Source organism: Lupinus angustifolius, chromosome LG01 (assembly GCF_001865875.1).
Source record: "Lupinus angustifolius cultivar Tanjil chromosome LG01, LupAngTanjil_v1.0, whole genome shotgun sequence".
Lineage (NCBI taxonomy): Eukaryota > Viridiplantae > Streptophyta > Magnoliopsida > Fabales > Fabaceae > Lupinus > Lupinus angustifolius.
The window spans coordinates 25,308,828-25,325,478 of NC_032009.1; the positions used below are offsets into that span (position 1 = coordinate 25,308,828).

The window sequence follows — 16,651 nt, forward strand, 5'->3', positions numbered from 1 at the left end:
AACTACCACAATAAAAATTCGTTAGTTTCCGATATTTCTAAAATCGTTACCAAAATACTTAAAATCATTTCTCTTTTTTCCCTTTCGTGATCATACATCCCTTTCATCCATCCGGTCCAACATCACATGTTCTTGACCATCCTTTTTCATCGAAAGTCCGTTCACGATTTCCATTCATTTTAAACATACGATTTTTAGTAAAACTACATATTCCGATTTAAGACGTTCTTTGATAATCTTACCACTTTCAAGTAAGTTACTCAAAGTATCATTTAAGAGTTTTATGAGGCATTCATTTACTCATAAACCTTAACATCCTTTTAAACAAAAGTTTCTATTTTTTCCAACTTGTTCCAAGCCATGGTTTAAGGCTAAAAACAAATAGAAATACATACATTCTCATTTTTCCAAAACACTTCCTAAAGGTTCCTTTGATTTCATCATCATCTCATTTGGCTAAAACAACAAAGTACATGTAATAAAACATTATAACAACTCCATGAACACAAGTTGTTCATGGTTTCAACAAAATATTTTCATAAGTTCAAGAACACAACTCCATGAACACAAGTTGTTCATGGTTTCAACAAAATATTTTCATGAGTTCAAGAACCACATCATTTTCGGTTTTGAAGAGAAAATGAGTTAGAAAGCGTTTTAGAAAATTTCAACGGTTGAATATGTTCTTGACATACTCATGAACAACATACTTAAATCTCATCAACATCCATTGGTTGAATGTTGAGAGATCAATGATTGAAGATGGAAGAAGCAAATGAGAAATGAGAGGAAAAGATGAAGAGAGAATTTACCTTCTCTTTGTAAATTTTGAGAATGAAAGAGTGTGAGAGTGAAGTGTGAAGTGTGGAGACTTAAGGAGAGAAGGGAAATCAGATTTCCTTCTAGGAAATCATCAAAAAATCTCCTAGGGTGGCTAATGATGATTTCATAAGATATTTGAGTGAGTGATGTGAGGTTTGCTTTATGGAAAAGCAAATTTCACATCCCAACACGAAATAACCACTTCACAGACACGTGCGATAAACATGCCCGAGTATTATCGGCCAAGACTCGATCGGGTATTATAAATCGCCCGATTTTAATATTTGATTAGAATTTCGGATTTCGGCATTCCGAGTGAAAAATATTTGGAAAATAGGTGTGGGTGTACTTAGGGTCTATATTGACTCGAAATGAAATTATGAAGCCAACGGCGCGATCGGAATTCGATACCGAGTGACGGAACTCAAAAACCACTTTTTGAGCCGTACCGGGTGAGATTCAGCCCCGACAACGGTCCGAAACCGACTGTCTCCAAAAATCATGAAAATTTACCACCAAATTGGAAGTAGAATTACAAGACTAAAATTGAAGTAGAGTTTTGTCTAATTCTTTACCGAAAATTCCCAGAAATTCATTTCCTTAAATATAATTAATAAGAATATTAATAAAATCTTATAATTTAAAATCGTAAAATTCGCGGTGTTACATAATTCATTAGCTAGTTAATCAATTGGAAGTAGTTTCATTAATCGATTAATAGATTGTATAATCGATTAAATTATCTGTTATTTCTGTTATAAAACATTGTAGCTGAAATGAAGAAAAGCGCTAAGTATTATTCAATTTGTCTCTCTTCTTACATCTCACTCGATAATTGATTACCAACATTTTAATCGATTAAGTTCAATATTTCTTTCTTTTCTTCCAACACTTCTTTGTTGAAAAGATTTCTTTATAGTTGTGTGACAACATGTAAAATCATTGTTAACTTCAAAAGAATGTAAACTAATAAAGTAAACAATATGTCTTCCACTTTCAACCTGTTTATCTAAACGATTATCGATTCCTTCAAAAAAAGCAAATTCAATAGTGATATATACGTATATCAATGATATAAATCTAAGTTGATTACCAGGCATCACCAAACAAGCTGAACAAAATTCACGAGAAAAATTATACATATTCACAGTATTATCATGTCAAAACTAGATAACAAAATGGACGGACTCAAACATGACATATAAATAAGCATCTGAGTATTTGTCTCGAAAAAACAATCATATCATTCCTTAAGAATCATATCCACAATAATGTAAAATAATTAAATGCAATAACAATTTTTGGTACTACTAAGGGTATCATCTCACCCTTTTGGGTAAGTAACTAATCTCTTTCGGGGTGTGTGACTACTTCTCCTAACAATTGTCGCTCTCAGGAATCAAACATTTAACATTTTGGTCATCTTAAAATCTAGTTCAGCATTATACGACTAGACCAACACCTTATTGGCTCAACATTATAATAACAATTTGTTTTTCATAAAGCATATCATGTCATTTCTAAAAAATATAAATTTTGTGCTTGAAAAATTGTAAATGATATATATTTAAAAAAAATATAGGGTGTACATTTGCACACTTAAGGTGCATATAGCACAGTCGCTGCACATAATTGTTGCTTACAATAACTTCCATTTGACCTCTCATGCACTTGAATATAAGAAGGGAAAAAGAATGTGACATTTGATATTTAAAAAAAAAATTATAAAATTTGGATTGTTACAAAATTATCTATTTCACATTTGCCATATTCATTCAATACTCGTACCATCTCAATTCAATAAAGATTGATTAAATATACTATAATAATTTATGCTTGTGTACAAGTAAAAAAAAGAGAAAAAAGATCCTATAATATATATGCATGTACTTCCATCCACGTCAACCTTCTTACCAGGTAACGGGTTGCGGACTTGAAACGGGGTTTAAGTTTAGTTCAACATAGTACAATATAATTGTGTTGGGTTGTGTGGGTAGGAAAGTTGTTGAAACTTGAAACCTGAAAGTGGACCACCACGTGACAACGGAGTCCGTTTGAAAGACACGTAGAATGGGATTGTGTTACGTCGTAATCTAATCACGCACGTAGGGTGAGTATGGTTGGGCACAGGGATACATTGTTCTAAATGGAGTAATAATATAAATTAAAAAATTAAATATTTATTATTTTCTATTTTTAATTTAATAAAAATATGGTTTGAGATATAATTAATGACAATAGATATATGAGAGGGTAGAGTTGAGTAGCATTACGTTCCCCACGTCATCTTTTTTCCACTCACAAAGGGAAAAAATTTCGACAGTGGTGCAGCTTGACTGAGAACCCATGAGTTACTTTCTGTTATTGTTGTTTAGAAATCATGAGGGTCAAGTATAATTTTATGTCGGAATTTAGGAAAAAAATCTTAATTAAACCAAATCAGAGTTTCTTTTTTATTTATTTTAAAACTAGTAGGATACTCATGTATTTGTGTTAGTGATAATATGTTTTGTATGAATTTATTTAAATAGTGCAAAGTAAATTTTAAATTAAAAAGTTATTAATTATTACATTATGAAAGATGATGTGTATATATTTAAATGACAAATTAGAGCTATTGATCAATGGTACAGATTCTCTTATATTAAATAAAAAATATAATAGTCAATAAAAGTTATCTCTAACATCATACATACTTTCATAGCAATGGTAGAAAAAATATAAATTTAATTAAAAAAGTGTCAAGATAATTTCTTAATGAAAATGTTATGGAGGTTACCTCATAAAAGATGATTTTTATCTATTTTATTGTTGATGTAGAATTGGTAACAAATGAGATGGTGTTGAACATGTATATTAAATAACTATTACAAAGAAATTTTTAAACACAATATAAAATAAGTTGTAAAATAGGATATCCAATGAATTTATATGATATTTTTGATGTTTTTTCCTAACATAATCTTTGCTTCAAGGACATGATTTGTTAGAATATTCATTTTCCTTACATCTATTCACATGTTAGAATATTTATTAGTATAAGTTTAATAAATATATTATGTCGAATATGATGAAAATTTAAAGACATCTAAAAATTCATGTGAAATTTTACTTGGAACATATTTATTGATTTAATCAACAATCTCAATTGTTGATGCAATTATTCTCTGGATTATAAAAATTGACTGTCCTCGTAGTTATACATGAGGACTGTATAAAATTATGGAATACATATTTATTATGAGTTATACATTAGAATTGTATAAAATTAAGGAATACATATTTATTATGAGTTATACATGTTTTTTATTACTTATTTTAGAATTAGACAATAAATTATTATAAATTTATATTTATAATAAACGTTACCTAAAATTAAGAAATTAGAAATAATCTTGATTGAAATTATATTAATATTTAAATTAGTTATTTTTCTATGGTTGTTATCCTATTTTAAGTGTAAAATATCAAATCATTTCTCAGCCGGAAATATAGTTGATCACCATTAGATAAAACCTTAAAATCTCTCTTCCACATATATATATATATATATATATATATATTTGGTTACAATTCTAATGTTATAATGATTGCACGTTAATATTATAATATAATGCATAATATGTATTGACATAACATATATTTGTTACACTTTAGTGTTATAATATAATGGCTAGACTTTAATATTTCTTAATCAATATAATTGTAACTGCAAGTTCTACAAATTTGATACACAATACTAATATTTCTCAATCAACATAATTATAATGTAATGTTTGTACTTATGGTGGCATTATCATTATGATTTTACAAAGTAATGTAAAGCTCAAGACCGTAAAAAATTATTAATGAATGGTTTTTAAGAATCAAGTAAAATAAAAATGAAGAAACTCATATACCTTAAAGGTGAACAGTAAAAATGAATGATTTTTAGGCATAAAAATTAAAAAAAAATGTTACGAACCCAGAAATCTTTAACATGCAAATTGAAAAGGACTAATCTTTAAGCTTAAAATGAGGCAAAAATGGAAGACACCTACAGACCATGAAAATTAAAATGTATAGTTTTGAAGTATAAAAATGACATAAAAATCTAAGAAACTCACACTCCATGAACATGCAAAAATAAAAGGTTTCATTTTTAAGCATAAAAATGAGACAAAAAATGGAAGGAACGGAGAAGAAAATGAACATGTACTCTTAAAAGGTATCTATTTTTTCGAAATAAACTTATCAAATAACGATTTAGAGTTACGAACAATGAGAATCATTATTCAACAACCTTAATTTTCTATAATAACACTATTACCTTTAACAAAGATGAGTTTCAGAAAAGAAGAGATTTTGATTTTGTTGAATAACTAAAAGAAAGATTTTGATTTTGAAGTTTGAAATAGAAGTGGAATGAGAAAAGTTGAGGGAACAATTGAGAGAAGTGGAAGTGGAATGAGAAAAGTTGAGAGATGAGGAGAGATGATATGAAGATGTAGGGTGATATAGATGTGTAGATTAAAAGCTATCCAGGAGAGAGAAGGAAATCACAGTGCAATTTGAAATTTTTTGGGATAGTGAAATGCAAAAGTAAGGTAGAGGGCGGTTGAAAAAGGTGGTAATGAGAAAAAATGAAAGTTATAAGATGATTTGCAATAAATGCAACATGCTGTGTACATAAAATTAATATTTAAAAAGTTATTTTGTAATGACAAAATTGCCCTTAAGAATTCAAAGTGTCAAATATATGGCAGTCTATTTTGGTAATTATGCTAGCATATTGTATTCCTATATAGATAGTAGAATAGTAGATTGTTTATGTGTGAGGATTTATCATTTTGAACTTTCTTCTTAAATTGTACTTACTAGTAATGATTTTCGTATATCCTTTTTTATTTTATTGAGCTTATTAAATCTTTGCATTTAACCACAAAAAGTTTATAGGATGACTAAAATGTCAATATTTCAATTTATGTGAGTGATATTTATTGGAATAAACAACCACATGGATGAGGATCACCTATATTCATTCCTATCACACCTAATGTCTCTACCCAATTAGAAAATCTCATAATTAGAAATAAAAACTATAATAACAGAAATTATTACATTATTCTATAAAATTTGATTCGCTTAGTACATGGTGATGTGAATTTCTTAGGACAGGGGATCCTTGTCCTAACCACACACCCGGAAATAGATTAATTTTTTATTAAAAAAGTGAAAAAAATTGATAATATAAAAAACACATGATGTTTGTCGTTATTATATATATTGCATTAACATATTCTACAGAATGATAATATACTCTAATGCCTCCTTTGTTATAAACTTGAGCCCATGCATTTCTCTTGAGATTTGATCCATTATCGTTGCAATCCCCAAAATTTTCAAATGAAGAATACTAATCATTCCATTAAAACGTGTGCATCAAATCATATTCTAACAAAATAGATAAATATATAATAATATGAGTTTGTTTTAGCATATTATAAACATGAATATAGAATAAACATACCCATGTCTTCACTAGGATGCGATGATAATTAGTTATTAAGTTAATAATACAATTTAACTATTGCAATATGTTTAGGTTTGTGGTATGTTATTTTTTCTAATCTCCATTGGATCACGCTTTTAAATAAATGATGTACAAATTCTCAACTAAATATTCAGATAAAACCTATAAATTATAAGGTGTTAGAAGCTAGATGTTGGGGCTAACAATTAATCTCTTGTCCATCTGCACCTTCGCTAGTTGACTGATTCTCTTCATTTTTTGAACTTAGGGTACCCGGATTCATTTTTTGGATCTCTTCTTTTGGGTAGATATACATTTTGCAAACCATAGCACAAAACTTCCTAAAATTAAAAATAAAATTATTCCATTGTCAAGAAAAAATAAAAATGAATATAACACGTTAATCAAAGATGTATATTTAAATAAAGATCCTTACAGCCATGGATCATCACCGACAAGCATCATGTCACCCTCATTATCAGTGTAGACAATAAGCCAATCCTTTTATGGAGAAGTTAATTCACCTCTAAATTCAAATAGTTGGTCCAATTCAGCAATTAATTCATCATAGCCACTGAACTTTGTAAGATCCACAGACCTACCAAGCGCAATCCCCTTCTTATGAACCTGAAAACATACGACATTATATTAATTTTCCTACAAAGTCCTAGCTTTTATTTTTTTTAAATGAAAAAAAAACATTACATGAAGGATAACAATATTGAGAATTGGAAGAAAGAAATGAAGACAAATTGCGAAAAAGTTCTCTGCTAGGGTTGACCCAGAATTGTTGGAGTTTCTCCCTCTTCCATCATCGTTCTCATCATGAGTTCCACTAACACGTTTATTCCTTGGAATTTTTTGGCCGATGCAGAGCATGTTCCAATCATTATGCAAAAAGCACAAATATCTATAGAAAAAAGTCCTTTATTCAAGCACTCATGAATACATGTGACATCTCCACTTCACAACTCCCCCAACCCTGCATCAAAGGGTTTGCCATAGCAATAAAAATCCCTGAATCTGAATATCAAGAAGGTCTGAAAAAGGTGCAAAACTCATCTTCATGGCAGGCTTATACTCTCTAAAGGGGACAACGATTGAAGTTTGTGGATGTGAAAAAGAAACTAGCATCCTTGTGGAACTCAATTAGGAAATGGTCCATGGTCTCTCTTGGATGAGGATTCTATGATTTTTCATTCATCTCTATAGAAGATATGAGAAGTGTTTGCTTGGTGGGTTCTTGGAGTTTAAAAACGGGCTTTCTTAGATTGTTCCTCTAGACACCCGAATTCAACCCCAATCTGCAAAAGTTATCTCACACTCAGTGATGGGTCCGAAATCTTAATCTTCCACAAGAGTATTGGAGTCCAAGAATCATCTACTCCATAGCAAGTGGGATAGGTACTCCAATATCTTTGGATGAGGCTACTAATAACAGGTCTTTTGGACACTATGCAAAGGTGTTGGTGGAACATAACCTCAAATTCAACTTGCCGGATCAAATCCTAGTTGAAAGGGAAGGATTTGCCTTCTTTGTTCCAATAGAGTATGAAAATCTTTCGGATTTCTGTCACGGATGCCATGTCATTGGCCATATATTTAACAACTATGGAAGAGCATCCAAAAATAATGTGACTGAGGAAAAGGCAAAACATAACATGAAGAATCCAAAAATGGTGGGAAAAGAACAAAATATAAATGAGGGGAATGAAAGTGTTTTACCCAACATTGAGGCAGAAATACCTACAACCAAGGAGGGGAATGACCTATTTATAAACCTGGAGATTGACAACATGTTTGGAAAAAACATTGAGGAGTTGGAAAGATTGGAACTTACTCCAACAATTGTTGTGAGCAATAGACAGGAGTGGAGGAAAATGCAATTCTGAGAGAACAAGATATTGCATCTAATGAAGAGGATTCAGATGAGTCCTCAAGTGACAACTTAATAGTGCAAGAAGCAGTAGAGATATTTAACCCCGTGGTTGTTAGTGACATGAGGTTAGCTGGAAGATTATGGGCTGATGAAAATGTAATAGAGGAGGATAAGGAGGATTTCTCTCTAGTGCTTACAAAATCTCAAAAGAAAAAGTTCAAAAAAAAGAGTAATAATGGGAAAGTGCATCATACCCGAATGGGTGGATAGCTAAATAGTGCTCAATTAAAGTCCTATACTAGAATTGCAGGGGTTTTGGAAACCTAAATACAAGGGTATTTCTCAAGAACCTTTGTTTGTCTAATAAACCTGATTTGGTGTTTCTTGCTGAACCAATGATCCATCCTGATTCAGTTAGTCTAAATGTCTGGAAAGAAGTACATTTAAAGCTCTTGGTAGTTAATAAAAGAGGTAGTTTAATACCCTCTTTATGGGGTATATGTAACTCTGATATGGCCCCTAATATTTTGGTTAATTCTGACCAGCACATTGCTATTGAAGTTGCCTTAGATAACAATAATATTTGCATCAGTGCTATCTATGCAAGTAATAGCATCCTACAGAGAAGATCTCTTTGGATTGATATGCAATCAATTATTTTTGAAAAGCCTGGTCTTTGGTGTTGCATTGGAGACTTTAATATTGTCCTTCGTGCTCATGAATGCATGAGTGCTAGATTGCCTGCTAGAACTCCCTAAAATGACTTCAAGGCTTTTACTGATAATGCTGGTCTGCTTTACTTAAACACTTTAGGGGCTCAATTCACCTGGTCAAATAGAAGAAGGGGTAATGCTTTAACTGAAAAAAGACTTGACAGATCAATCTTTAATGAGGATTGGCTAGATATTTGGAGTCATGTCTCCTACTGCACTCTACCTAGGCTAGTCTCTAATCATCACCCTATGTTGCTCCAATCTTCCATGGATAATAATTCACCTCCTACTCTTTTCAGATTCCACAAGATGCAGCTTCAAAATGTTGATTGCAAAAGGCTATTGAAAGAAAGTTGGAACTTAGTAGTGCTAGGGTGCCCTATGTTTATTCTCTCTCAAAAACTGAGGAATCTCAAGAAAGATCTAAAGGGTTGGAACACTAATATCTTTGGGAATGTTCATCTCAAAGTGCAGGTAGCTAAAAAGAATGTAGAGTCCATTCAAAATTGTATTAGTGACTCTGACCCAAATCAGGAGTTACTTGATTAGAAAGATATTGCTCAATCTAAGCTATTGAATGCTCTAATGACAGAAGAGGTATTTTGGAAAGAAAAATCTAGATTAAATTGGCATGCTCTTGGGGTATGAATAATTCTATCTCCCACAAGGTCACAAAAATCAGGCATGCCACAAAATCAATTTCAATGCTTAAAGATGGCAATAATACCATATCTACTCAAGATGATATTGTTGCTCGTGTTCTAAACTTTTACACTGATTCGTTTGCCTCTCCAAACAACACTTCTTCTAACAATCTAATCCATTATGTTATTCCCAACCTGGTGACAGAGGATGATAGCAATATACTGTCTAAAACTCCATCAAATAAGGAAATCAAAACCACAGTGTTTGTTATGAATTGTGATGGGGCACCTAGCCCAGATGGATTTGGTGGATGTTTCTTCCAATCTTTTTAGGAATTAGTCTATAATGAAGTCTACAATTCAGTAATTTTTTACCCAAAGATGGTTGATGTCAAACTTAAACTCAAACAATGAAATTCTGATACCAAAGAATAAAGTGCTAACAAAATAGAGGATTTCATACCCATGGCCTTAGCAAACTTTCAGTTCAAAATAATTACTAAAGTGCTTGCTGACAGGTTAGCCACTATTGCACCTAGAATCATCTCTAATGAGCAGAGGGGTTTCATAAAAGACATAAATATACATGATTGCATATGTCTTGCTTCTGAAGCAATAAACCTGTTAGACCACAAGACTTTTGATGGGAACCTTGCTATCAAGCTTGACATTAAGAAGGCTTTTGATACAATGGATTTGAATTTCATAATAGACACACTTAAGGCTTTTGGCTTCAGCCACAAGTTCATTAACCAAATCAAAGTCATCTTTCAATATGCTAAATTATCAATCAATGTTAATGGTAGAAATGTTGGTTTCTTCAATTGTGAGAGATGAGTTAGACAGGGGGATCCCATCTTTCCCCCGCTGTTTTGCATTGCTGAAGACGTGTTAAGCAGAAGGATAAGGAAGTTGGTTAGTGAAAACAAGCTAAGCACAATCTCTGGCCCAAACAAGATTCAGACCCCCTAGCCATGTTCTTTATGCTGATGACATTTTAATTTTCTACAAGGGAAAGAAAATGGAGTTGCTCTACCTAAAGAACTTAATTAAGGACTATGCTACTGCTTTTGGACACCAAATCAATTTGGCCAAGTGTAAATTATACACTTCCAATTCTAATCGTAGAAGAATTTCCACTCTTTCAGCTTATCTGGGTTTTTCAGTGGGATGTCTTCCTTTTAATTACCTTGGAGTGCCTATCTTCAAAGGAAAACCAAAGAAGATTCACCTTCAACAAATAGCAGATAGAATCACAACTAAACTGGCTACTTGGAAGGGTTCCTCTCTTTCAATAATGGGAAGAGTGAAGTTGGTTAGATCCATAATTCAAGCATGTTAGTTTCCAACTTCCACATCTATAAGTGTCATGTTCAATTGTTGAATGATATAGACAAAAGCATAAGAAATTTCATATAGGCTGGTGATGTTAGGACAAGGAAAATGGTCACGATTGCTTGGCATAAAGTGTGTTATCCTTTGAATGAAGGTGGGTTGGGCATTAGATCTATAAAGAAGATGAATAAGGTTGCCTTGTTAAAGCTAGCTTAGGTTATGGGGACCTCAAATCATGAATGGGCTACCTTCTGCAGAAATAGATTTGGTAGCAACAAATCCCCTTCTACTAGACACTTCAAGTCATTGATTTGGCATGGCATAAAGACAATTGGGCTGAAGCAAATGACAACTCAATATGATTGGTGGGAGATGGCACACAAATCAGTTTCTAGAGGGACAATTGGTTAGGTGATCCTCTAGTTCAATCTTTTAATATTCCTCAAGATTTGCATATTTCTCTGAATGCCAAGGTGGATGATTTCCTCTTGAATTCTAAATGGATAATCCTAGGGCCCATCAAAAGGCTATTCCCTGACATCACAAGGAAAATAATAAGCATTACAACATCTTCAAGCCAAGATAGACTAGTTTGGAAACACTCGATTGATGGGGAACTCACCTCTAAAGCAACCTTCCCTCATGTCAATCCTACATCAACCAATTTATCTTGGTGCAAGCAAATTTGGATTCTATCAATTCCTCATCTAAATCCTTCATCTTATGGAGGATCATGCATAGGAAAATGCCTACGAATGATAATCTACAAAAAAGAGGCTCTTCCATGGCTTCCATGTGTAATATTTGCAAAGCCAAGCAGGAAGACTCTGAACACTTGTTCTTGTATTGTAATTTTGCTCTTGCTTTAAGGTACTGGGTGAAGGAGGTTTTCTCTATATCTATGAACACTCAATCAATCCTCTCAATCTTAACGGACAGTGGTAAACAATTCAATCCTCAAGTGAAGAACATGTTCACTGCTTGTATTATTAGTACTTTAAGCACTATCTAGTACTATAAAAATAGAAGCAAATTTGATGACAAATTGTGACTTTGACACAAGCAATTAATAAGATCAAGAGAGAAACATCCATATCGGGAGCTCTATCAACATCCACCGTTGTATCCTGCTCTATTGATGAGTTAATTTTGTTGAGAAGGTTTCAAATAAACATAAATATTTCCAAGGCTCCAAGAATCATAGAGGTGTTGTGGAAGCCACCAGAGGAGGGTTAGATTAAAGCAAATACAGATGAAGCTACTCATGGTGTGCCTAGCCATGCGGGAGAGGGGCATATTCAAGGATCACAAAGGAGTTTACTTAACTTGTTTTGCTTGTTACCTTGATATACAACATGCTATTATTGTAGAGTGCCAAACAGCTATCAAAGTAGTAAATATAGCCTTCAAAAGGGGTTAGAAAAATCTATAGATTGAGAGTGATTTAACTATGGTGGTGGATATCTTCCATGGTAAAATCGAGGTTCCTTGGAAGCTAAGCAACTAGTGGTCAACATGCAAATCCAAGCTGAACATAATGAACTTCCACATCTCTCACATTTATAGGGAAGGCTAATGAATATTTACACAAATTGGCTTCATTTGTAGTGGAATCCATAACTTCAAATACTTGGAAAGACCCTCAAAACTTCATGAAGGAAATGTACACCAGGAATAGACTAGGATTGCCTAGCTATAGGTTTATAAACATGTAATTTCATGACATTTTTTCTTTTCTTTCTCTTTGTCTTCATGGTTCTATTCAAAAGTTTATATAATTTGGGTGTTGTTGCACTTTTGACTAAAAAAAGACTTATTTTAGTGCATCTCCTAACAAATGTGTTGTGTGGTTTGGGTTGAACATTTTTCAAGTGCGATTGAGAAGTGTGTAAAAGCATCTCATGGTCATCAGCAACAACTACAACATCTGTAGGTTTAGAACCACTTGAATGTTCAGACTTCTGGTCATTTTCGAAAGTATGATGTAGGTGTGATGGTAGATGCAAGGCACCAAATGGCTCATTGACTACATTTTTATGCGACATAGAAGTACCCGATGTAGTGGGGCTACTGATAAGTGAGAAGGCAAATAGCTTACAGTTTCCATCTTTTGGTTTTGAAACTTCAGAAGTATTGGATAATATTGATTTCAGTAACAGTTCCCTAGAACATGGAGTCTCATATTGAGTTGTGGGTGGCGGTAGCATCATCAGGTTTCCACGTGGATGCTCAAATTTATGACCATGACGAAGTATAACATATTCACCGAATGCACTATGCCTCAAATTCCCCTGAACTTTATTAGTTGTATCACCACCCTGAACACCTTTGGCATTAGATTTCAAGAGGTTGAGTTGTAAACTAGAGGGCATGACAGACCATGGACTACCCATTACATTACATTTTCCTTCACAATCCAACAAATGTTTCTTAGTAGGGTTAGCTACATGGCTTCTTTGATTAAACAATAATATATGTGAAGAAAGATTTATAATAGTCCCATAGCCCGAAAGTATATTTGAGTTTTTTTCATGTCTCCCCATCGACATCTAGCCCTCTAATCCATATTTTCTTCAAGTAAAAACATCATCAATCTTCTCACCATCTACTGCATATGGCCACACAATAGGCTTCTCGCTATTATCAGACTTGTTGCCTTCTACCAAGTTGCCTTGAAAAACCCTTGGATATCCACTTGGGGGCAAAGGGTCTACACTCATTTTAGATGATGCTCCTAATAAGCAAAAAACGTATGATGCTTCAAATATCTATAAATATTTGCAAAATTGAATTAATAGAAACACTAGACATCTATATAAACTTAGTCATACTTTCTCGAGTAAGAAGAGATGAATCTGAGGATGATGAAACCACTAGAGGCCGATGCCTTTTAGGTCTGGACATTGAAAGAGGATTTAGAGCTGGAGGAGCATGAGCAGGCTCTATTTTCCAAGGTGAAACTCTATCAGGAAGAAGTATGTTAGACGTTTCATCCCATTTCACCTGAAAGAGATATTATTAGACATAAGGAAATCCATTATAACATGCCTAAGCAAATAGTCATATAGTCTCACAAACTAAAATGAAAGCTTAAGACTTATCCATTTGGAATCAGGCCATTTTTTATGGTCAACATCTTCCATTCCAACAATTGTACCAGTAAACTTGCAAATATAACATTCGAGGTCAAGAAACTACTTTCCTTCGAATTGTGTCCATTGTCTAATAATAATACTACAACACCAGATCACATAAATAATAAGAGAAATAAAAAGTAAAGATAAAATCAACACATATATTACAATTTAACTAGAGAAAATTAACATGAAACTTTCATACCTTTGCTCTACAGCCTCTTCACCTTCAAATCTCATTTTAATCTGCATACCTATATTGTAATTAATATTGAGAGACTCCATATACTGATCATATGGAACAATAAATTCAGTGAGATTGGTCTGGAAAAATAAAATCAACAAAATTGCAATAAATCATGCAACGATAGTTAGACACATGCTTCTATAACTACATGAGAATGTTCGGTTGGAATGCAGAAATTATCAAAATAACAAGTTCAATAAGATAGTTTCAACAAGTTAGAAACAAAGGTTTATAATAAACAATGAACATTGTCCTAATGGAGACAACATGCCAAGCAGTTGCAAGTACACCAAGATGCATGTTGTGGCTAGAGATAATCGACGCTAGAACGTTACTCTGTTGCCTCATTGCATGCCTGACACCAACTCTATGTTCCTCATTCTCACCTCTAGAAGATCTGAAGTTAGTTTCATACCATATATAATAGTCAATGTAACAAACCAATGAGATTTAAAACCTAATTCACAAACCTTATAAATATAAATGCATCCCCAACAACCAACATCTTCGAGTTGACAAAAATAATCCTACCACTTTGTAGCAAGTGCTTGGATGGGTGACTTACAATTTACTCGACTAATGAGTCACATACATAAATATCTATTATTATGCGTATAACATAACTTCAAGTAACACATTACCACGAAAGATATGCTTGAATCGCCACTCATTCCCATGCAAATCCTTGGTCACTAATTCCTGAGTAGGTGGGTCCTTTGTCATGTCTTATTTACAAACACAAAACAAAGGATAACACCTACAACTTCAGCAACAACAAAAAGAAGAAATTAAGAAAATAAAAGACGACAAAGAAAAAAAAACCATAGGAGGAAGGCATTCGTCAGTATGTCACCTCAGAACCAAAAATCCTCCACGAGTACTTGTATGAGAAGCTGTCAGGATTTTACAGAAAGAACGAACATGAAACCTTGGCGGCAGTAATGGCAACGCCTCTTTCACAACTTTATTCTCATCTTGCTATATAATTCAGTTACAAATTCCAATATCAAAAGGAAAAATATTAAAACATAAGAACCAATGTAATATGTTGCTAAATTATGCCAAGTAGCTAGAAACAACAAATGGTGAAAAACAAAACTCACACTTGGCTATGGAACTAAGGACATTTATGCGACGACCTCATCAGTATCCGACTCTGCTTGAAATTAATTATTAAAAAAACTAATTATTTGATAATGTCCTATTATTCATGTAGTAATTAAGATTTTCTTTTTTCCTAGTTTGAATTAATTTACCTTCAGTACTATGTTCATTACCCGACATAAGATCTTGGAACGTAGATCGTATACAGTCATATGTTCATCTGCTACCTAATTAGTTGAAGCCTCAACCTAATGTTGTACATAACCACCAACACATGACCAAAATATGAAAAACAAAATTGAAAAACTAACAAAACTGTTCAATATGGCCTTGAGGTAAGTAGAATACGAGTTCTCCTTCTCTAGGCACAATTACAAGAGGACCTGCACTCATGTACCATAGCTCCCCGTAAAGTGCTTATTCTACTTCAATGAAAACCAACATAGAAGCAATTAATTACCCCACACATTCCAAAAACAAAATATTTTTTGGTAACATAAAATTAAACAAACCATAAAGTGATTATTTACCATTTTGACCCTCTCTTTCACCACCACCAAAATTGTTTTTGTTGATTTCTCCTCTTCCATTCATTGAAACATAAGGTGATGATGCATTTTGTTGTTATTTTTTTCAAGATCTCTCAACCATACACTCTCTTCTTAGAAAAAAAAACTCTCTTATCTTGTATTTTGAATGCTCTCACAACATAAGGAGAAATCAATTCTCTCTCTCCATACATACATACATATATATACATACATACATACATACATACATATATATATCTATATATATATATATATATATATATCTTCAACTACTTTCTATTTCTCTCACTCTATCTTTATTTTGTTTCTCAATTAAAATAGTAGAGAGGAAATGGTTGTAGGAACATAAACAAAAGGTTGTCAGAAAGGATAAACTTAACTAAACCTATAACTGTGTTGTGGTCAATGTAGCATGCTATTATTTCAAATGCAGTCAACTTTTAACCATTCTCAGGTACCAGCTATTACTTGTCTCTATGATCTTTCCAACTACTTATAGTCAGTTATCCTACCACTACAAATTAAATTCTTGCAAATATTGAAATCATAATGAGTTTCTTTTATTACAAAAAGTCATACAAAAAGGATATATATAAATGTTATCAATGATCATAAATTTATTTTATTTAATTTTTACTTTTCTTGGAGTGTGAAACACATAAGAAACGGTGGTTTGAATGGGTGTTGAGTGGGTCCGGACATGCTTTTAA

The 16,651-nt window shown here is 32.7% G+C and overlaps 1 pseudogene; it reads right to left on the bottom strand.

Moving 5' to 3' along the window:
* Positions 1-15,984, bottom strand: part of LOC109326545 — a 31,293-nt pseudogene extending 15,309 nt beyond the window's left edge.